Genomic DNA, 23,506 nt, shown 5'->3' with positions numbered 1-23,506 from the left:
GCACTGTGTCGCAGGGGGTGCAAAGCCTCAGAGGGGCAGTGAGAGAGGAGCAGGAGCGCTCTGGTGAACCCGGGCCGGCCCTGGGCAGGGGCTCAGGGCTGGACGGCATTCGGAGCTGTGAGGAGGACTTCCAATAGGAATAAGTGGAAGAAGCTTGCAAGTTAAGACAAGCCTGGAGGCTACGTCATGTCATTGTGCCCATATGCTTGGGAGGCAAAGGGAAAGACTGAATCTTTGTTCTCCAGTGTTTTGTGTTGCATTCACACAGGCCAGATTCAGCCAGTGACCCAGGGAGCCAGGCAACCTAGCCGAACGGGGCCACATCATGGGAATCCCTGGAAAAGGAGGGTCTCCGCCGCACAGTCAGGGGAGGTGTTTCTCAGGGCTGCTGCTGCTGTGCTCCAAAAGGCAGGAAAACTTTGAAACAAAAAGCAGACAACAGAAAATAAGAACCACCACGCCTGAGCTAGAGTTTCACACGTAAAATCTTCTACAGAAACTTCTAGTAAAAGAGAAATTGCTTGACAGTGTGCAATGTACTAAAAGAAGCACATTTTTAAAAGTGGAAATAGTGGACTGCTGGTATGATAAAATAATGATTTTTACAATTTGTTACTGACATGCAGTCATTTTGTTTTTTAAAACAATAAACAAGGACTGAGGAGATGGCTCAGTGGGGAAGGTGTTTGTCATGCAAACAGGAGGACCTGAGCTCAGATGAGCATCACATAAAAAGCTGAGTATGGGCTGGATAGATGGCTCAGCAGTTAAGGTGCAGGCCTGTGAAGCATAAGGACTCAGGTTCAAATCCCCAGATAAAACCCACATAAATCAGATGCCCAAGCTAACACATGCACCTGAAGTTCGTTTGCAGTGGCTAGTGGTCCTGGTGTGCCCATTCTCTCTCTCTCTCTCTCAAAAAATAAATTAATTAAATAAATATTAAATAGTTGGGTATGGCAGAGCAAGCTGGGGGAGGCAGGGAGAAGAGACCCTCTGGAGCTTGCTGGCCAGCTAGTCCTGAATTGGTGATTTTAGATTCAGTGTGAGACCCTGTCTGAAAAAAGTAAGGTGTTAAGTTATTGACCATTGGCTCTGGCCACGTGCATACACAGGAACATGCTCCCATACCCATATGAACCCACACACATGTAAACACATATACACATATGTGCACCAAACAAACACACATGAAAAAAACTATAGGCCTGGACTGGTGGCATGGGACTGTAACCCCAGCTACTCAGGAGAGAAGGAATGCAAGCTTAAAGTACCCCTGGCCTACAGAGTGAGAACCTAGCTCAAAGTAAGAAATAAAAACAGGACTTCGTACCATGCAGCTCAGTGGAAAAAAAAAATAAAAGCTTACTTAGCATGTAGGAAGCTCTAAATTCAGTCGTTAGCGCTGAAGAGAGATGGAGTGAGTGACAGAGAGAGAGAGAGGAAGGAGAACACACCACACAAAATGAATTATATTTAAAGTAATGTTAATTTTGCAAAGGTTTTCTTTCATCCAATAGATATAAGTCATCACCACAAAACTTTTCCAAACAAGAAAATTTATAAACAAAATAACTTAGAGCCAGGGGTGGTCATGCACATCTGTACTTTCAATGCTGATGCAGGAAGGGTGCGGCTAAAAGTTAGAAGGAACCTTTGCCGCACAGGGAGTATAAGGCCAGCCAGCACTGAGCAGTGACTCCTGGTCTAAAAACAAAAGAAAACAAACACAAAATAAAATAAATAACTAAAAATAGTGCTGGAGGGATGGTTTAGCAGTTAAGCACTTGCCTATGAAGTCTACCCTGGTTCGAGGCTCGATTCCCCAGGACCCATGTTAGCCAGATGCACAAGGGGGTGCACAATTCTGGAGTTCGTTTGCAATGGCTGGAGGCCCTGGCGCGCCCGTTCTCTCTCTCTCTCCCTCTTTCTCTGTCTGTCACTCTCAAATAAATAAATAAAAATAAACAAAAAATAACTAAAAATAAAATAGCATAAAGAAACAAATTCGTCCATTCACTGAGAGCTAGTGAAAGCGCTCTCACATTGCTGGTTGGTTTCTACTTGGGGAGAGAAAAGCCCTTGCCCAAAGCATGCTTCTACCTCAAGTTCTTCATTTTAATATTGCTCACCATGCACCTGCACATCCAGATAACCCCAGCCTGCATCTATTTTGCCAAGTTGAAGGCCCTTAACCCTGCATGCCCAGCATCACAGGCCACTGCCATGAATGGAGCCACCTCTCCTGCCCAGGTACCTGCTTAGCGAATGTGTCATCCAGTGCAAGTGAGAGGCAGAGTGCGGGGGGGGGGGGGGGGGGGGGGCTGGGGGGTGGAGTAGATCCCCCAAGCTGTCCAAAGGTGTCGGAGCCCAACATGTCGCAAACAGCTTCAAATAACTACAGACCCAGGACTCAGAGCTAATTAACAGGAACCGAAGGGAAGCTGGTGACAGTTCAGGGTGAGGGTGTGAAGCCTCTGTCACTCAGTACAGGCGACCCAGGGAGAAACCGCCTACGGGCAGACCATTCATGCTGGCACTTTATTTGGTTTGCAGACTAATGCATTTCTGTAAGAAAGATGTCTCTACACTCGGGCAAGAGGTGTTTTTTATTTTTTTTTTTTTATTTTTGAAGGTTTGACCTGTTAATAATTACAGCAATACCTGGACTGCTAGAATTCGTCCCTCACTCAGTCACCTGGATGCCATCAGGCCGGGGCTCTCACAGCTACTCGCGGTCAGGCCTCCCGATGCGCGATCCCCACACAAAACGAGCCCCTCTCCTCACCATCTTTTCTCTCTCTTCTTATGAGACAGGGTCTAAGTACCCCAAGGTGGCCTCAAGCTTACTATGTGTGGCCTGAACTTCTAATCCTCCGGCTTCTACCCTGGAGTGCTAAGATTACAAGGGTGCACCACCACCCAGTCGATCCAACCCAGGCCTTGAGCATGCTAGGCAAGGACTCCGATTGGCTTTCGACATCAGTCCCACCTAACCCTACCCCCGCTAGGTCCAGGTACTTTCTCAACATCAACTTGGATTTCTCTAAAGCGTAAAACATGGTCCCATGTAACCCCAGGCAAGTGACTTTGCCTTTCTGGGCTTCAGTTTCATCTGTAAATGTTGGGGTGCCTGGGAACCCCAATCTCCAGACATTATCCTAAGAATGAAACATTTATCTGGTGTGCATGTGGGACACACAGCGCTTAGCTACATAGTAAGCAACTAGAAAATGTCTATTAGCGAGTGCTTACATCAGGACTTAGACACAAGTGAGCACTCAAAAAATGTCTACTGCTTTCTGAACCATTAGTGTTCACACTGCTGTCTTGTCACTTGGAGTCACATTTGTTGTTGGTTTTTATTTTATTTTATTTTATTTTTGGTTTTGTGTTTTGATTGGCATCTGTATTTGTCTACACCACTTATCATTAAACGATGAGGTAAGAGACTGTGACCACACACTGCTCCAAAGCCAAGGCCAGGGGCAGCTAACGGAATAAGCAGCAGCCTGGCCAGGGTTCCGGAGGCTCAAACTCCTCCAGCTGATGGCTGGAGCTGCTCAGATATGCAAACTCAAGCAAAAACAAACAGAGCAGCTGGTTGTGTCGGCAGGACTTTGACTAGGTAAGTGATTGTCTGAATCTGTAGGAGAAAATTCAACAGGGCTCCAGAGTGAGAAAGACAACCCACCATGCGCCGGAGCCTCCAGAAACATCGCCGAGACATAAGCAGGGCAAGAGAGAGCAGGTATGGGCCAGGGAGCAGGAGCTTCCGCGAAGCCCAGGACATGGGCTGAAAGCTGATCACAACATGAAGGGGACGCGCATGGTTCATGGATGGAGAAGGGAGGAGAAGGACACAGGGATCCGTGGAAGATGTTCTTCAGGCTCAAATGGGTTTTCCCTGACCTCAGGCCTAACCCATCCTGCACAAGTCATTTTCTCATGAAGATAGCAAACATCACCTGAACTTCTGAGGAGCGTTTCTGGCTCAGGTCCTGGTCCACTGTTGGCATCACCATACCCTGCCTCTAGCTAAGTCCATTCTGTTTTCATTCCATGCCCATCTGAGGTGTTTTCCCCTGAGACACAACACTACCACTGGCAGGACACCTTTGAGCACCATCACGACCGTGACCTTCCTCTTGCAAATGAGGGAACTGAGTTCCCAGAGAGAAGAGCAGCTTCCCCAAACTCCAGATTAATGGCACTCTGGGAACCAACACCGATGTTACGTGGCCACCTCCTTCCTCCCAGAGCAATCTAGTTTCCAGCTCCATGTCACCTTGCCTGCCTGTGTCTCTCCTCTCCCAGCCCCTTGTGTGCTTGCTCAGTCATGAAGATGAGTTCTGGTGCCAGGCTGGCCACTAGGACAGACCTACCTGGGGGGACAAAACACGTGCCCATTCTCACTTGGCAGTAACCGTACCCTGTAATGAAAGGGGAACCTGCTGCCCAAGCAAACTGTCCCTCCCCCTCACGGTCATAAGATTGATCAGACCTCCCCCTAAGATTATTAACTGACACGAAAGGTAAATGACAGATAAACATCAGGAAGCAATTTAAAGCTTTTTTATAGACACATTCTTGAGTCTACTTTTTTTTTTTTTTTTTTTTTGGTTTTTCAAGGTAGGGTCTCACTCTACCCCAGGCGGACCTGGAATTGACTACAGAGTCTCAGGGTGGCCTCGAACTCATGGCAATCCTCCTACCTCTGCCTCCTGAGTGCTGGGATTAAAGGCGTGGGCCACCACGTCCAACGTTTTTTGTTTTTTTTGAGGTAGGGTCCTGCTCAGGCTGACCTGGAATTCACTATGTAGTCTCAGGGTGGCTTCAAACACATGATGATTCTCCTACCTTTGCCTCCCAAGTGCTGGGATTAAAAGCAGGCAATGTTCATGCCTGTCCTTGATTCTACTTTTAAAAATGGGTTGTTTCCTTGTAGTCTTTCCTTCCCCATTGTTGTTTCTGAAGGGAATGTCATGACTTGAATACTAGGTGCAATTCCAAACATAATCTAAATTAAATTAGCTCTATAAACACAAACAGCAAGCTGGGAGCCATAATGGAAGCCTCCAATGAAAGAAAGAAAAGAAACCGATTCCACACACGAGAAATCAAATCAGATCAAATTCAAATTCCTCAAATCAGAGCCACCTGTGGCGAGCAAGTTGACGGCAGGGACAGTGACAATGAAATAACCATTTTGAATGAGGGTGAGCAAGGACAAGAAAAGCAGCTCTCTCGGTCAAGCGACTCTGAAGTCTAATAGGCCACAGGGGCAGGTCTGACGGGACACTCCCAGAATCGCGAGACCCATCGCCTTCAGAAGTCAGGACACAGGCACTGTCAGTTACACATGAACTTATTTGCCAAGCGTCTGAGATATACATTGCCTTGTAAACACTGGCAGAGGTAGACGCCACACAGCCCTTTCATTTTCCTATTTTGCAGGCTGGCAGGTTTTTTTGAAGTTTCACAAACTGGTATGAAAGAGAGATGAATATATTTAATTAACATATGCGTAGGCCCGTCTTGTACATATTCATCATCAGGAAGGGATTCAGTCTATGAAGCCTAAAGCTTAGGAAGTCAGGCAGGGAATTGAAGAGTACGGGGCAGCAAGTAGTTGTTCCGGGGGGAGGGGGATGGGAACATGTGTCATGCTTGGGTTTCTGTCGTAACTGTGTGAACACACAAAATCTCTATGCACATGGCTGTAAAGGTCATAGGAGGATGTCAGGTGACCTCCTCTATCACTCTTCTGCTTTATTTCCTTGAGACAGAGTCTCATTGAACCTGGACCTCATGTCATTTCTGGTTAAACTAGCTGACCAGGAAGTCCCAGCAAGCCTCCTGTCTTTGTCCCTCTCAGTACTAAGGACTAAGGTTGCAAATTACAACTGGCCTTTTGTTGTTGATGTGTGTGTGTGTGTGTGTGTGTGTGTGTGTGTGTGTATCGAGTTTTTATTTATTTATTTATTTGAGGGTGACTGACAGACAGAGAGAAAGAGGCAGAGAGAGAGAGAGAGAGAGAGAATGGGCACACCAGGGCCTTCGGCCACTACAAATGAACTCCAGATGCATGTGCCACCTTGTGCATCTGGCTTACGTGGGTCCTGGGGAATCAAGCCTTGAACCAGGGTCCTCAGGCTTCATAGGCAAGCGCTTAACTGCTAAGCCATCTGTCCAGCCCAACGTGTGTGTGTGTGTGTGTGTGTGTGTGTGTGTGTGTGTGTGTGTAATTTTTTTGAGGTAGGGTCTCTCTCTAGCCCAAGATGACCTGGAACTCACTCTGTAGTCCCAAACTGGCCTCGAACTCACAATGATCCTCCTACCCCTGCTTCTTGAACTCTGGGATGAAAGGCGTGTGTCACCCTGCCTGGCTTCATTTTTGTTTGTAACATGGGTGCTGGGGGATGGAACTGAGGTCCATCACAGCAAGAGCTCTTACCTGCTAATCCATCTCCTCAGCCCAGCAGTGAAGGAGTCTTTAAATGCAAACGTTTACCCATTAAATCAGGCACAGGGCTTAGAAAAAGCCATGTAAGGCCTGAGGATAAAGCATGACTCATTGCAAGATCAGTCAGTCTGGTGTTGCCAAGGCTCTTGGTTGCCCAGCAGAACTACATGGTAAGACTAATACTGAAAACAACGCATGCCTAAATTCAAGACAGTGAGAAGTCAAGCTGGAACTAGGCTAGAAGCACCCTCCCTGCTGACCAGCTGTTGTAGTGCTGGAAAGTGCCATGGAACCTTCTGGGAGACAAAATCATCAACAGTATTAACCAGCAGGGGACCCTGCAAGCTACAATACTGACCAGACAGGCAAGGTGTGTCCGTTAGTACAACAGTGCCATCTGCATGCTATGGGTGAAACCAACTACAATCTGACTGGATTTGAGGCTCACTCCATGGGAGGGAATTTATACCTAGTACTGAAAACCTAGTCACAATCTTACAGCTGGGGCAGTTATAAAGCCTAGAGATGAAGCTGCTACTGTTTGGTTCAACAGCCTTCTAAATATTTGTCATGCCTATATATTAATGCTTTTCTTTTCACATGACAATGCCTACTGGGGATACTCAAAACTCATCAATCACTGAGAAACGTCAGTGTAGTGTTCAGCACTAACTGAGACATCTGCATCATACTGTCTAAGTCTCAGGTCACTGCAGAAGGGGCAGCAGAAAGAATGTCAGAGCCAAAGGATGGGGAGGAGTGCTTTAGAATGTTCTCTTCCAGACACAATGTGGCAGCTGCATGTATGACCTCCTGGCAGCTACTGGTAAAACCTGCATAATATTAGGACTATCAACATGTTGTCATGGATGGTGGAGAACAGCAAAAAAAAAAAAAAAAAATGACATTGGAAAGAAGGGGTTCAGTGGAAAGAGTGTGGCGAGGAGGAACAAGAAAAAGTAATGTGAGGGTATTATGGTCGTAATATGTATTTAATATACACATTACATATATATGTTTATATATACACACACACACATTTGAAAATTGTCAACAAAAATCAGTAAGTTTGGTTCATAACCCATGCATGAATCTGCATGTATCTCAAGGGTGGGGACATCTATAAATGAATAAGATCTACAAATGGCATTCCTGTTCTCTTTATCAACAGGTATCTCTCATGAGCACTTCAGCACAGGTATTTGCTGAGTTCCAAGGCCAGATGGAAATGAGTAGGTGTTATGCTTTAGAAGAGCTGTTAGGAACCTCAGAGTGTGGCTTTATTCCCTCGTCAGGAAAACATGCAGCCTTATTCTATTCATGGTGCATTGACTGGTAGCTTTGTGGGAGCCCATCGGCCAGTAACTGAGAGGGTGCCAAGATAAGTACCACTGTGGCACTAGGGGCAGTGGCTGTGATGAAGTTCTGAAGCGGTGGGGAGAGGACAGTGCCAGATGGGGTAGCATGGCGCCTCCAAATCAGTCAAAGAGGAGAGATACCCTTGCCAACTCTCTGTTCTGTTTCGGTATCGGCCTCTGACTGGGAATCCAGCGCAGGCAAGCGCACTGGGCCATGCTTGTTTTCTGCAGTGGTGATCAAAGCCAGGCCTCGCCACGCTAAGCAGCGCCCTCCCACTGAGCTATACCCCCCCCCCCGTGCTCCCCTGCATCTCGTCTGCGACTAGAGACACAAGGAGAATGGAAGCAGCAGAGCACCCCAACTTCAAGTCAGTCCAGATGAGCCAGAAGAAAATGATGTGTGTTAAAGAAGGTTCTAGAATCACAGGCTTCTGGAATTGGAGTCCCATCTCTGCCTTAGCGTGTGGCAAGTTGTTGTCATCCCGTTACTTTTCAGGAAGCAGGTGAGACCCTCCTGAGTCCTTTCCTAGGGCTCAGGGGCTTAGGTGTGCAAAAGTGCACCTCCAACCACAGTAGCGACCACTACCACGGGACTCCAAAAGTGACACACTCACTCATGACTTTTAAGTGTGGCTCCTTAGAAAGGTAAATAAAAGAGGAATTGTGTTCACCCCTACCACAGTGAAAGGACAATACTCAGCTTCTAGACAGAAAGGTCTGTGAATCACCCATTTGCCATCATTACATGTCACTGGCATTACATGTCACTGGCATTACATGTCACTGGCATTACATGTCAGCCCCTGCTACCAGACAGACTCAGCTAGACAGAATGCTTAATTTTAAAACGAATGTGAAAAAGACTGAATGTGTGTCATTCAGACGACAGGATCTAAAGAATGCTGAGTTCTCCCTTCAGAGCTGCAAACCTGCATGCAGAAGCTCTGCAAGGAATTTGCCCCAAATAGGGGCTAAAATCAAACGAGAAGAAACCATACCAAACGGGAACACGAACATGGAACTACAGAGAAAAGAGGGTATGAAGTTTTCTATGACAAATGTTATTATCATCAGTTGTTTATAGGGGAAAAAATAAGATCTTCTAATAGAGCTCAGTATCTTTAGTTTGAAGGAGAATCATATCATGTTGATAAATATTTATACAATAAACTATTGATAACAAATGATTTACTAAATAAAAATATTTGAAACTGTGACAATCAAATTGTTTTCTAAATATGTATATACATATATATGTGCGTATGTATATATGTATGTATTATTATTATACATGTATTTATATGTATACATACATATATATATATATATATATATATATATATATATATTCAACTTATTTATTTGTGTGTGTGTGTGTGTGTGTGTGTATAAGATGAGAGTGCCAGGGCCTCTCAGTACTGCAAACACCAGATACTTGTAACATTTTATGTGTGTCTGGTTTATGTGATTGGCTTGGGAATTGAACCCAGGCTGGCAGGCTTTGTAAACAAGCACCTTAAACCACTAATCCACCTCTCCAGCCCCTTACATTATTTTTATCTTCATGGATTAGTGCTGATCACATCATTAGTGCTGGTCAGAGAAGCTGTTATTTATTTATTTATTTATTTATTTACATGCCGCAGTAATTAATGGGGAGATTCCAAACTCATGGAACTCACCAAGTGCTGAGAATAAGTGAAGGCTGAGTGCTCAGTGCTAATGGAGACAACTGTAACATCCCCTTCCAAGTTCGGGGAGCACTGGGGAAGAGCAGGGACCAACCAATGCATTCTGACCTCATGACAGTTGCCGCTGGGCAGAATTGAGCTCAGATGCAGAAGACGACAACAGAGTAGAAGAAACTCCCTGGCAGGGGCCAGGCAAGGGGGGCCGACCAAAGAAGGGTTGGGAGGGGATTATGAGCAAATCACGTTATCTTTGTGCATGAAAATTGCCAATAAAGCATTGTTTCCTTTATTAACAAGTGGAACACTACACTAAATACAGTATGTTACAGGCTGGGGCGTCTGCTCAGTGGTTAAGGACAAAGACAGTTGCTTGCCAAGCCTGATGGCCTAATGTTCAATTCCCAGGCTGCCCACATAAGCTGGATGCCGAGAGTGGCAAATGCCTGACATTTGTTTGCAGAGGCAGGAGGCTCTGTCAGCATGCCCCGCCGGACCCCTGTGAAAACAAGCAGACAACAAGCATCTATTAGGCTGTCGCCAGGCTCGGCCTTGACCCCCGCAGTGAAGCGCACTCCTCTCCCCCCAGCCCTACAAAATTAGAATAACCTGGGGGAGAGGGCAGCCGAGTCTTCAAGAACACCTCCAGAGCAGTGAGACCAGCTGCTCCCAGCCCCCAAAACTGGCCAGCAGGAACACGCCAATAACTCAGCAAGGTCACCACCTTCCCAACTCAGCATAGGTGAGACAGCAAACTTTCCTCAGAAGGTAAGCGCTGCTTTCACCTTTGGTTGGAGAAGCTTCTAATTGCAGATAATGGCAACAACCAAGAGACTCAAAATTCATCAAAGTGCTGAGAATAAGTGACTGTTGAGCGCTCAGCACTAAACTATCTCTCACTATCATGCCTACCAGGGCTCAGGGGGCACTTCAGAAGAGGGGGAATCAAGCTTGGGTAGTCAGGCCTAAGTGGTATGGTAGTCTGAATGTTTGGCCTCATAGATTCAGGTGTTTTGTTTATTTGTAGGGCTGGAGAGATGGCTTAGCAGTTTTGTGCTTGCCTGTGAAGCCTAAGGTCTTTGGTTCGAGACTCAATTCCCCAACATCCACGTAAGCCAGATGCACAAACTGGCGCATGTATCTGGAGTTCGTTTGCAGTGGCTGGAGACCCTGGCGCGCCCATTCTCTATCTGCCTCTCACTCTGAGTGTCTGCTGCTCTCAAATAAATAAAAAAAATTTAAGTGAGTTTATACCTTTCACCTCCAGCAGGTGACTCCTGCTGCATGACGGTGTGTCACCAGGGGGGCTCTGAATTCCAGCACAAGGGTACACAGAGAAGTCTGAGCTGGGGGGCCTGCTTGCTGCTGGTCCCTGCTTGATACTAGTTCGTGTTTGCTGCGTTTGGTGTTGGCTGGCCAGGGATGGTGTCTCTCTCTGCTTGAAGCATAAAAGCAGCTTCAACCACCACAGGATGGAATTTCCCTCAGCTCGGTCAGCTCGAAATGAATCCTTTCCTTTCCTGAGCTGTGCCTGGTTTGGATGTTCATCCCAGCTACGTGGGAGGGGCGAGCATGTTACCCACTGGGCCATCTCTCTAGCCCTTAGAACCTGTGTCTTAAATATAATATGGCTGCCCAACACTTTATAGCTATCTAGTATGCAATGGTCAAATAAACAAAGGGTGGTGAGTCTGCTCAGGGCTGGATTTTAACTTTGAGTTTGTGGCTTGAATAAACAACATAGTGACTACAGCTCATGATGCTATGTTGCAGACATGAAATGTACTATTTTATTCAACTTTTATTTTTAAAATGTTTGTTTGTTTGTTTGTTTGTTTGAAAGACAGAATAGGCATGTCAAGGCCTTCAGCCACACCACAGGAACACAGGAACTCCAGACACACGCGCCACCTTGTGCATCTGACTTTATGTGGGTCCTGGAGAATCTAACCTGGGTCCTTTGGCTTTGCAGGCAAAAGCCCTAACCACTAAGCAATCTCTCCATCCCTTATTCATTTATTTTTAAGATAAGGTTTCATGTGTCCCAGGTTCACCTCAAATTCACTCTAAAATGGAACATGACTTTGAAGCTCTGCCTCTGCCTTCTCTGTGCTGAGATTATCAGATGGTGCAGTAAGGCCTGCTCTGTGTGGTGCCAGGGATCGAATTGAGGTCTTTATGCACACTGCACAAGTACTGTCATAACTGAGCTGCATCCCCCAGCCTGAAATGTGGTATTTTAAATGGATCTTAAATGATCTCAACATGGGAGGGACAAACTGTGAGATGATATATTAACAAACTTGATTGTGGTAAACATTTCACAAGAGCTATACTTATAAAATCATCACACTGCACACTTTAAACATTTACCATTTTATTTGTGAAATATAGCTCAATGAAGCTAGAAAACAAAATAGCAGGAAAAGTTTCAGATTCATTCAAGTATTCTGCACTGTAATACAGACTGGGATGATTGGTCTTGATTGTCAACTTGATGTGGTTTGGAAGAACCGAGGAGACACACCACTGGGCAGGCCTGTAAGGGCATTTCCAGAGAAGGTTAACCAAGCAGACAACTATCCCATGCGCTAGGTCTTCAGCCTGAATACAAAGGAAGAAGGTAGCTGAGCACCAGAATTCATCCCTAGTTCTTGACTACAGAGATAGTGTCACCAACCAGCTGCCTCACACTCTGGTTGCCAGGCCTTCCCTGGCAGAATTCTTAAGCTGTGAACCAAAATAAACCCTTCCTTCCTTAAGTCGCTTTTGTCACATATGATGTCACAGTAATGAGAAAAGCAACTAATGCATAGATCTTTGTGGTTTATATACGGCCCAACAGACTCAGGTGTTTTACTAAAACTGAGCTTGTAACTTGGGCCCCTAGCACACAGATGCCTTCGACAGAGGGCGTGTCCCTGGGGTGGACCTGAGTCCAGCCCTTCTAGGTGTGTTCAAAACAGTGGGAGCTCAGGCTGCTCATTTCGTGGTGCCTTCTGGTTGTGGGTGCTTGCTGGCTATTTGGTGATGCCTTTCTGCTTGGATCCATGGAAATGAGCCAGCTTCTTCCGCCATGCCCCTGAAAATTTTTTTTTAATTTTTTTTGTTTATTCTTACTTATTTGAGAGTGACAGAGAGAGAGAGACCGAGAGAATGGATGTGCCAGGGCCTCCAGCCACTGCAAACAAACTCCAGATGCATGCGCCCCTTTGTGCAACTGGCTAACGTGGGTCTTGGGGAATTGAGCCTTGAACTGGGGTCCTTAGGCTTCACAGGCAAGCACTTAACCGCTAAACCATCTCTCCAGCCCCGCCCCTGGAATTTTTAAGCCTGAAAGAAACCCTTTCCTACTAAAAGCTGTTTCTGGTTGAGTGTTTGTCCAGAAAAGAGGGACTGACCGCAACACTCCTTAATCCGTAAAGACCAATTCACTTCTCTTTCACACCCTTCCTAGTTCAAGCTATGATGAGTCACAGAAACAGGGTGGGGATGTGCTGGGAAGGGACCTCAGAGGCTCGTATAAGCTAAGCATGTGCTCTGCCACTGAGCTGCACCCCCGTCCCTCCACACAGACACGACTGCCCGTGTTAAGCAACACCACACATCTAATGAATCTGCCACCATCACAATGCCACTGCATGGACCCACGTAGACAGTCTGTGGAGTGCAGCTGAAGATAAATGTCTGCTGTATCAGGAAACAATGGAAGCTGTGATGAAAACCTCAGGAGTCTGAGGCCTTCCTATGTGTTTGTCACCAGGCTTGCAGGAGGATCCCTGTAGCAACTCTCACCAAAGAAAAATAAAATGGTTGGTACCTCCTCCTAAGTGAGCAGCAGCAGAAAAGGAAAACCCTGCAGCCTATGGGCACCAGAGACTAAGGTAAATTGCAAGTCTTTTTACACTTGCCTCAGGTATGCTAAATTTCCTGAATGATCTCCACAGCTGGAGGGAACCACTGTTAACTGAATGTAATACTCGGGAGAGTAGAGTAAGAAATTCAGTTCTGGATCTTTACTTTGAAAAACTGATGAGCACTGTCTTTTGTGAAATACAAAAAAATTACATGGTATTTAATGCTTCTAAGTCAGTCATTAGTCAGCACATGAGGACTGACAAACTTCTTAATTCGTCCAATGACTGGTCAACTGTCTTGATGTTATAGGAAAGAAAATTGAACATCTGGTTATTTTATGAAATAAACAGACAGCAGCCAATCTCAAGCTGAAATTGTCTTTTCCCACTTAACTGATGTGAACAAAAGTATTAGCAGGAGAAAGGCTATGATGGGTTTCTGCAACCCCAGTATGCCGTGGCAAGATGGGAAGTGGAGACAGAGAAACTTCCCAGAAGCCTGCCCTCGGTGACCAGCCCAGCTAAGAATAGCAGAGTGGGACCCAGAGCAGGCACCCCACTTGGGGATAGGTGGGAAGGGGACCAGTCTCCAAGCCACGGCACACGCATGCGCAGACTCACAGAAAGAACACACACTGAATTAAACTAAAACGACGTGGAAGTTCCCTTACATATTGCCACAACCCGCTTTGAGCTCCACGATGAACAATTTTTAATGGCATTTATCAGGTGGTATTAAAAATCCATCCTATTTCTCATTTTTAAAATGGAAATTTAAGGGAATAAAAATTAATTTCAGATATGACCTTTCATTTAGTTATGCCAAGATATTTTTTTTCTCTTTTTGGTATTTTAGCCAAATAGAATTCTTAGAAATGCAAAAAAAAAAAAAAAAGTAACATGCATATTCCTAGAGCAGAATAGCCTTTCAGAACTGAAAATGTTACATCCACCCTTTAATGTTATCCAATCTTGACTTTTTAAATTCCCTTACGAAACAGTGTCCATAATGCTGCCAGCATTGATGTGTCATTAATTTGGATTTCTGATTTGGCAGATATGACTATGCAGCTAAAAAAGCAATTTTAGTAACTTCACAAAAATAGAGTGAAGCAGAAGCGATTCTGTCTGTTGTTAAAATGTTCTCAGATCACAGCTTTATATGAGTTTAGTTTAAATGCTATGAGGCTAAGTCCAGCTATTTTCATTCAGTTATTTAGCCAGAAACATCTACCTTGTATAATTGGTTAGGCAGTAGTTAGTAGTTAGGACTGAGGTATTCTCAGTCTCATACCTTGAAGGATTACTGGCATACATCTTCTTAATTTTCCTAAGTATCCAGTAAGCTGTTTTATGTGCAGGCTTAAGACAAGGTTTCAAACAACCCAGTTTCTGTCCTTGTCAGCCATCCACTGAGACAGCTGAGTAAACAAAGAACCTCACTAAGGTGATGTCAGCAAAGGAGAAGGGCCATTCCAACGGGGCAGCTCACTGGGTACTACACCAGAATCATACAGAAAAATCACCTTAAAGAAATGTATGGTTATTAATTACGTTGTGTAGAAAGTGTGAAGAGACGACAAAGATAAGATTGCAAAGGACAGGAGTTTTAAATGGTAAATTAATAACGGATTCCTGGTGATCCTGAATGCCATGCAACAAAAGCTTCCATTTTGCCTTAAAGGGAATAGAAATCTAACAACATCTTTTTTTGTTTTTCTTTTAACCTCATCTTCATTCATATTAGGGAAAATTTCAAAAGGGTAGTATTTCTTTTAAAAAGTATAAATCAGAGCTGGAGATGGCTTAGCGTTTAAGGTGTTTGCCTGCAAAGCCAAAGGACCCAAGTTCGATTCTCCAGGACCCACGTTACCCAGATGCACAAGGGGGCGCATATATCTGGAGTTCATTTGCAGTGGCTGGAGGCCCTGGTGCGCCCATTCTCTCTCTCCCCTTCTTTCTCTGTCAAATAAATAAGTGAATAAATAAAATATTTTTAAAGTATAAATCATACTAATAAATAATGCCCTCCTAGTGAATGTACTACTTGTCTTTGTTGGCAAGCAAGGATTTTTGCCACTGCTCTGTAATTGCACCCACAGCCTTTTGCTGTATGGATTCTATACATAGCATTAGATTACACTTGTCCGCACTTCCTCAAGTTGCCAGATGTTCCTAAGTATGCAGCAATTAAACTAGCCCCTTAGCCGGTGTGGTGGCGCACACCTTTAATCCCAGCACTCGGAAGGCAGAGGTAGGAGGATCACCATGAGTTCGAGGCCACCCTGAGAATGCAGAGTGAATTCCAGGTCAACCTGAGCTAGAGTGAGACCCTACCTTGAAAAACCAAAAAAATAAAAAATAAAATAAATAAACTATCCCCTTTCTTTGTGAAGATGACTCTCAATGCAGTGAGATGGATAGAATTCAGGAAGGAAGATTCCAAGGTAAAAACACTCCTCTGGGGTTAGGGATGAGCTCAGTGGGACGTGCCTGTGTGGCATACACAGAGTTCTGGGTTCGATCCCCACACCACCTATGACGGTGTGGTTGTACACACCTGTGTTCTCAGAATGAAGACTCGGTAGACTAAAACATCCAAGAAGCGAGCTGGTGGTGGCGCACGCCTTTAATGACAGCACTCAGGAGGCAGAGGTAGGAGGGTCACTGAGTTCGAGGCCACCCTCAGACTACACAGTGAGCTCTCAGGCAGCCTGGACTTGAGTGAATCCTTACCTCAAAAAATAAATAAAGAAATAATTAAAAAAAAAAAAAAAAAGAACATCCAAGAGGCACACAGAGTGAACGCCAGCAGCAACATGCAAGTCACCATCTCGCCTTCATAAGACAAGGAGCCCACGGAGGCAACTCCATCACCTCAACTTTACAATTAGCCTCAAGTATAAGGGATCTATGTGGCTTCTGATTGGAACGATGGGGGGAGGGGGATCAGAAATAACTGAGTTTGGAATCTAAACAGAAGGACATGTTAGACACCAGTGCACAGTGGCGAGGTGTCCTCCCCCGAGCCCCCTCCCGAGCCAGGGCACGGCTGTCTTCAGGAAGAGCGCGCACAGAAACTCCGGGGTGTGGCTTCCCTTTTCACTCCACAGCGAGCGCGCATATGGCCGTTACATTCAAATTTCTTTTGATGCACAGAAAATACCTCAAAGCCCTCAGATCCTCACTGAGGAAGAGGACCTACGAAGTCAGCGCACACCTGGTCCACTGGGGCTGCTGCAAGACAATCCAGTCCACTTCCTGAACAGCGAGACTAAACCACACAGCTTCTCTGACGGGCTTCTGCAACTAGGGACGTTGATAGCATCAGCAGAAAAGCCAGATCTAAGCATTGAATAGAAGGCAGGGTGGCTCATGCTTTGAAGAACACTGGCTTTGGTATACAAGGAACCAAGTCCTCCAAGTTAGAGCACTTCTAGAGCTTTCTAAGGATGTGGCAATAAAGGCAGCAAGTAGACTCACACTTTTTTCTTTCTTCCTTTAATCCTGCAACCTTCAAGGGTACAACATGGCAAATGACACAAGCAGCAACTGCTAACTGGACAATGTGCTTGTAGGACCGGTTTTCTCTTCTCCTGCTTACAAGGCAATCCGGCTGCTAGAACAGAACCGTTCCATGCATTACTAAAGGCCTCCACATCAGCTGGCCTATGCCTGTAGCTCTGCACTCAGGAGGCGGAGGCCGAATGTTCACTACACGTTCTAGGCCAGCACAATCTACAGCGCAAGTTCTAAGCTAGCCAGTGCTATCTAGTAGAATTTTGTTTCAAAAGAAAAAAATCAGAAATTCTACAAAATCTGATACTAGAGCTAAATCCTACATTGTTAATTTCCTTTAAATTTAAAATAATATTTTAGGGCTGGAGAGATGGCTTAGCGGTTAAGCGCTTGCCTGTGAAGCCTAAGGACCCCGGTTCGAGGCTTGGTTCCCCAGGTCCCACGTTAGCCAGATGCACAAGGGGGCACACGCGTCTGGAGTTCGTTTGCAGAGGCTGGAAGCCCTGGCGCGCCCATTCTCTCTCTCTTCCTCTATCTGTCTTTCTCTCTGTGTCTGTCGCTCTCAAATAAATAAATAAATAATTTAAAAAATAATAATAATATTTTATTTATTTATTTGAGACAAAGAGACACAGGCAGACAGAGAGAGAGAGAATGGCATGCCAGAAACAATGGACTCCAAACGCATGTGCCACTTTGTGTATTTGGCTTTGCATGAGTACTGGGGAATTGATCCCGGGCTGTTGGGGTTTTCAATCGAGCACCTTTAACTACTGAGCCATCTTTCTAGCCCAGTTCTCTTAAGTCTTGCCATTGGTTGGTTATTCCTTCATCTGAGAGCCTTTTAGCAAATGCTCAAAGAGACTTATGCAAATGACTGTGCGACTCTGTCCTGTAGCCATATGCCTCTCTCCTGCAGTACAAAGCAGGCTCTTCCCTAACCACACACTCCAGTGGAAGAAACCACACAGAAGCACTGTAGCCAGGCCTCCATGAAGCGTGGAGAAAGCCTCTTCTGCCCTTGGCACTGCATTAGGACCACATGCTTGTCTTCCCTCACCTAGCTGAGACTGCGAGGTGAAACCGGGCTGTGAGGTCTTCCTAAATTGAATGGAAGTGCTGGGGGTGTGGCTCAGTATCCCAGGCTAGCCCAGAACCAGCAGTCCTCCTGCCTCAGTCTTCTGAGGGCAGAGATTACAAGTATGTACCAGCAGAATGCAAAAATAAAAACATTTAACGCGTGTGGTCATTATGATGTTGTGAAATACATATGTGTTCTTTGTTCCCATTTCCTGGCACACACTTTTTAAATCCCCTTGGAATTGTCCAAGTGATAAACATTCTTTTCAGATGAGCTGGCTGGTGGCTGCTCGGCCCTAGCTTCAGGACGGGAGGGAGATGCTCACTGGTAAGACCAGGTAGGCTCTGAGGTTAGGGCAGTGAGCTTACACCCCCTCAACCTCAGGGATTCCATAAAAACCAAAAAGAGGGCAGGAGGACGACTTAGCAGTTAAGGCAATTGTCTGTGAAGCCTACGGACCCAAGTTCAAGTCCTCAGAACCATGTAAGCTCGATGCACGTGGTGGTACATGCATCTAGAATTCACTGGCAATGGCTAAAAGCCCTGGAGGACCCAAACCCTGGCGTACCCATATTCTCTTTCTCTCTCTCTCTCTCCCATAAAATAAATAGATAAAAAAGACCTGAAAGAATAAGGTTCACAGAGCTTTTCGGTAGGTGGACAAATGGAACCTCTGAGGGTGGCATGTGCTGAGACACACAGCAGTTCTGTGCACTTTCTTTTCCACCTCACTCCACGTATCTCTTCATCTGGGTGCCTGACAATACCCTTTCCATACCATATAAACACCCTGTCATCATGCAGCAATGACACTCCAGTCATATACCAGCAAACAGAGCGTTTCCTTGAATTCGATGAGCCAATCTACTAACTTCATTCACACTTGGAGGAGATACTTAGAACACCAGTTATATCTGGTTTGTCACAAGCACAGGTTAAACTACTGGGACTTGCAAGTGGCACAGGAAGGGGCAGACAGTGACACTGTGAGAGTGAATGGACTGCTTTGCTTGGTACACATGCGCCCAGAGGCATTATGACTGACAGTGGGAGAAATTCAGCTCACTTTCCCCAATACCCATTCAGCAGTGGTTATCTTAAGTAGAAGACATGTCCTGATGGCCCCACTTGTTCCTTCATAACCTGGCAAAGCTACTGTGAGCTCTGTTTGTTTCCCACTTGAACTGTCCACCTGCGGGGCTGCACACACTGGCAAGGGCACTTGGGAGATGCACCAGAACTACCAAAACCCTGCACGTCTCTCTGGAATCATCCATTGGACAGATGGCAGCACCCCAGGGCTTTGGGATGGGGGTGCAGCAGCAGGAGGTGGTAAGAAAGAGTCAACTGTCACCACTGCAGTCTGTTATCATGAGATTCAATTCCTGGCTCTCCTGTGGCCACATCAACTGCAGCCACACAGGTGCTTTGAGGTGTGACCACTGAGACTTAACTTTTATCCCCTTCAGCAAGAGGACCAGTCTTCTGCCACCAACAATGACCATCTGCGAGTTCCACCAGCTCACAGAAATGCCACACACAATAAACTGCCAAGAGCAGTCAGTATGGTCTTGGGAGCCAAGAACAGAGCTACAATTTTGCCTCAGTAATTCTCATGTGTGACTCTAGTCCAGATTCCCACAGCTGATGTCCCTGCATCATACACAAGGAAGCACTCCCATCATTACAAGGCTCAGGTCGTGGCTGAGGAGGAAGAGATATGAATCACATGAAAACCTACCCCCAAGAACCTCTAACCCAGGAAGAAAAATGCTTTGCGCGTTCAAACAAAAAGGGTTTCTAGTGTGTGTGAGTGTGTGTGTAGACAAACATAACGCATGTGTGTGTGAATGTGTGTGTAAATACGTGTGGGAGGTCAGAGGTCCATGTTAGGTGACTTCCTCAATCTCTCTTCACATCATTGTTTTGAGATGGGGTCTCTCACTGAACTTGGAGTTCCGTGACGCTTCGAGACTAGATAGCCAGCAAGTCCTGGGGACCTCTCCCCAAATGTCTCCCCAAAGCTGGCATTATGGGTACACACTGGCACATTCAGCCTGCACGTGGGTGCTGGAGACCTGAAGTCTGGTGTTAGGCTCATGCAACAAGCACTTTAACAAACGAGCAATTCCCCAGCCCCCAGCTGGGTTTGAGTTCAGAGACAACACTGACTGCACATCCCCCAGAAGCTGGGCATTCGAACAGTGACTGCACTCTCTAGGTCACCAACCATTTCCTGGGCACCAGTCATGTGCTCAGTCCTGCACCCTCGGCTGCCGGGGAGGAGGCAGAGGTAGAATTAGTCTCAGCTAGTTTGCAAACCTCAACGTGCACAGTCACCTGGCCTGTATCTCCTAAGCTGTCCTCCCTTATCCCCATCCCCAGATCAAGCCTGGTGTCACTTGAGTTTGCAGCTTTAATGAGCAAAGGAGGCCGGCCAGTGTGCAGGAGTGCCTGAGGTGAGACCACCGTTGAGAACTAGCTGTGGGATCCCATTCCTGTGCTGAGCACTGCGCAGCCCAAGTGGGGTGCTGGTAAACGCAGCCAGGCTTGTGAGTGTTACAGCGATGGTTAGTGAGAAGACCCACTTAGGGTCCGGGACATGGCTCAGTCAACAACTTGCTTGTCTTGCAAGGATAAGGATCTGACTTTGATCCCCAAAACCCATGTAAAATAAGCCTGGCATGGTGGTGCACGCCTCTAATCCCAGCACTGGGGAGGCAGAGACAGGAGGATTCCTGGCTCTTACCAGCTATGTAGTGTAGCCTCATTGATGAGCTCCAAAATGGTGAGTAATGTCTGAAGAACAACACAGCATGTTGTCTTAAGCCCTCTGTGATCATGTATATACATGGGCACGCACACACACAGGAACCACTCCGTAAAGTTTTGAGGTCTCAGGGAAGACTATGTGAATATAACTGGGCTTCCTGGTCGTGGAGCCTTGGATACAGGGAACCCCAGCAGATGTCCTGAACAGATCTTGTGACCCACCATGAGAACCAGGCCTAGCACACAGTGTCCATGGGGACGAGGACGTGGGCTAAAGATCCCCAGCACACAGGTAGGCCACTCTCTAGGAATGTTGTAAAAGCGCATGTCCACATAACGCTGTGTCTGCAGTTTCACGCTGCCACATTCATGTGGTTTCCTGCACTTCATAAGTTAACATTTGTAAGAGAGAAAAAATGCTGTTATGAAACCCAAATAATGCACCACGCTAAGGCAGACAGCCAGCTGCTAACAAGAATGACATCTGAACATCGTTTAAAGCATTATCACAGCTCACTTTTGGAAAGGAGAAGTTGATAAGAAGGAAAAATAAAAAATTATGCTCAATGTAAAACAAAGTTTGGGGCTCTGTGGGGTAAGGGCTGTCACACAATCTGCAACACAGTGACAACCAGCTAGGTCCTCGACGGAGAAACAAATGGGCTAGCGTTCCAAAGAAGCCCGCCTTGCTTATTTGAATATAATATTCTTAAAGGATATTGCCACATTTTCTTAGTGTTGCAATGGAATAAGTGATTAACCACAGATTCTGAAAGTTCTGCTTCACCAAAAAACTGGCTCTCAAGATGGGTGCCAGTGGAGAAAAGAACTCCCCAAGGAATGGCCCCTTGCCTCCACAGTAGATGGCATAGTGAACCCCTCTGTCAATGATGGTTTGCCTCAGGTACACAGTAAATTCTGCTGGACAAAGTTAAAGGATATAATTGTTTAATTAATATCATTATAGGTCAATGAATTTTAAATTTGTAAGAGGTCTTTCAAACACATACTTTATTTTGGCAGATGAATAATTTCAAGTGGCAAGTTCCCCAAGGTCATCACAATAGGCGGGCTGGCATTTAAAAAGTCAGTTTCTAGGGCGTATCATGGATGAAGCTAAGAAAAAAAAAATGCTTGATGGTTCACATAAATTCAGTGTATAATTTGGAACTTTTAAAAAAATCATTCATTTAAAGTTGAGCTGTCTGATTTGCAACTCCCAGACCAAGATGTCGTTCAGGAAACTCAGTAAACAAGAAAGTTCTAGTGTTCTGTCACACAGCAGGGTCATTGTACTTCCCAATCCTCCATTACATATTTTATATAGAATTAAAAAGAGGTGCTAGAAGGTTACCAACGAATCCAATTTAAAATGGAAATGCCAGTGACACTCATCTGATCATCACATACGATACTAGTATCAAATGACCACACTGTCCCCCATTTATTTTAAAGTGGTTCAAGGGCTGGGGAATGGCTCAGCTGATAAAAGCGTTTATTGTGCAAGCATGGCAAATGTGAGGGCCTTGGTTTATTCTCCACAGGCCACATAAATGTCAGACACGGTGGCAGATGTCCATCAACCCAGCACAGAGGAGGCAGAGCCAGAAGGACTCAGAGGCCCACTGGCCAGCCACTCTACCCTGGTGGGTGACCTCCAGGCCAACAAGAGACCCTTTCTCAGAAGAGGTAGATGGAGTTCCCGAGGATGATGTCTGCTTCTATCCTCTGCACACGCATGCACACCCACATGTCCATGAACACACATGCATACAGGCACACACATTACAAAACAAAATTACTCAGCAAGCATTAATTGCCAGATCTGGTGACTTGCGTGTTGTCCGCCCTAATGCAGAGTCACAAGAGTATCATTAGAGGGCTCCCTATTTGTGTGAGGGATTGACCGCCCATGCCTTCAGCGAAACTGGAACATATAGAAGTCACCACTTACTCACTGTTTGTTTCTATAGCTGTTGGGACATTTGTGTTTTTGCCGTCAAAGTTCATTTTTAAAAAATATTTTATTTATTGATCTGAGAAAGAGAAAGAGGCAGAAAGAGAAAAAGTGGCAGAGAGAGAGAGAGAGAGAGAGAGAGAGAGAGAGAGAGCCAGGGCCTCCAGCCACTGCAAACAAACTCCAGATGTGTGTGTCCCTTGTGCATCTGGCTTATGTGGGCCCTGGAGAGTTGAACCAGGATCCTTTGGCTTTGTTGGCAAACACCCTAACCACTAAGCCATTTCTCCAGCCCTGTCAAAGTTAGTTTTTGAATGTTTTGATTTTTTTTTGCTTTGCTTTGCTTTGCTGCAAATCCCCTAATTTCAGAAATGAACATACTAAGTGCATATGGCTACTTTCCTGGCTCCATCGTCATTAAAACATGTCCAAAAACATTTTGTAACTTGAGCCGTAGAAACAAACAGCCACACATCATATTCAGTAAGACATTCTGGAACACTAAATAAATATCGCCACATGAAATTTAAAACGACGAAATGCCATCTCCATCACATAACTTACCAAAAACCACTGGTTTAGCCAGCTCTCCAGTGCAGGGCAGGGTCCTCTCTGTCCTGCTCATGGCCCGCAAGAGAACTCTTGCCGAAGCTTCAGAGACGCGGTCACAGGCTCGGCGTGCTGCAGGACAAGGCATCAAGTCAGAAGGAGAAGTGCCATCTCAAGCAGTGAGAGGATCTGCAGGGGAAGTCCCTGGCTTCCTCACGTGAAGGTCTCATAACCTCAGCCAGCACGTTAGATACCCCAG

The 23,506-nt window shown here is 45.8% G+C and overlaps 1 protein-coding gene across 9 annotated transcripts in view; it reads right to left on the bottom strand.

Moving 5' to 3' along the window:
- Atxn1 (ataxin 1) overlaps window positions 1-23,506 on the bottom strand; it is a 467,297-nt gene that overhangs the window by 329,817 nt on the left and 113,974 nt on the right. For 7 of the 9 annotated variants that reach the window (XM_045136591.1, XM_045136590.1, XM_045136597.1 and 4 more), the window contains one exon: window positions 23,263-23,379. The exons of the other annotated variants lie outside the window; for them this stretch is intronic. The gene's annotated coding sequence lies outside the window, so the exon portion shown is untranslated. The remainder of the gene's footprint in view (window positions 1-23,262; window positions 23,380-23,506) is intronic. 9 annotated transcript variants of the gene reach the window in all.

This window comes from Jaculus jaculus, chromosome 17, assembly GCF_020740685.1.
Source record: "Jaculus jaculus isolate mJacJac1 chromosome 17, mJacJac1.mat.Y.cur, whole genome shotgun sequence".
NCBI classification, from domain to species: domain Eukaryota; kingdom Metazoa; phylum Chordata; class Mammalia; order Rodentia; family Dipodidae; genus Jaculus; species Jaculus jaculus.
Note: the sequence above shows the minus strand (reverse complement) of the source record. Positions and strands in the feature narration are given on the sequence as shown.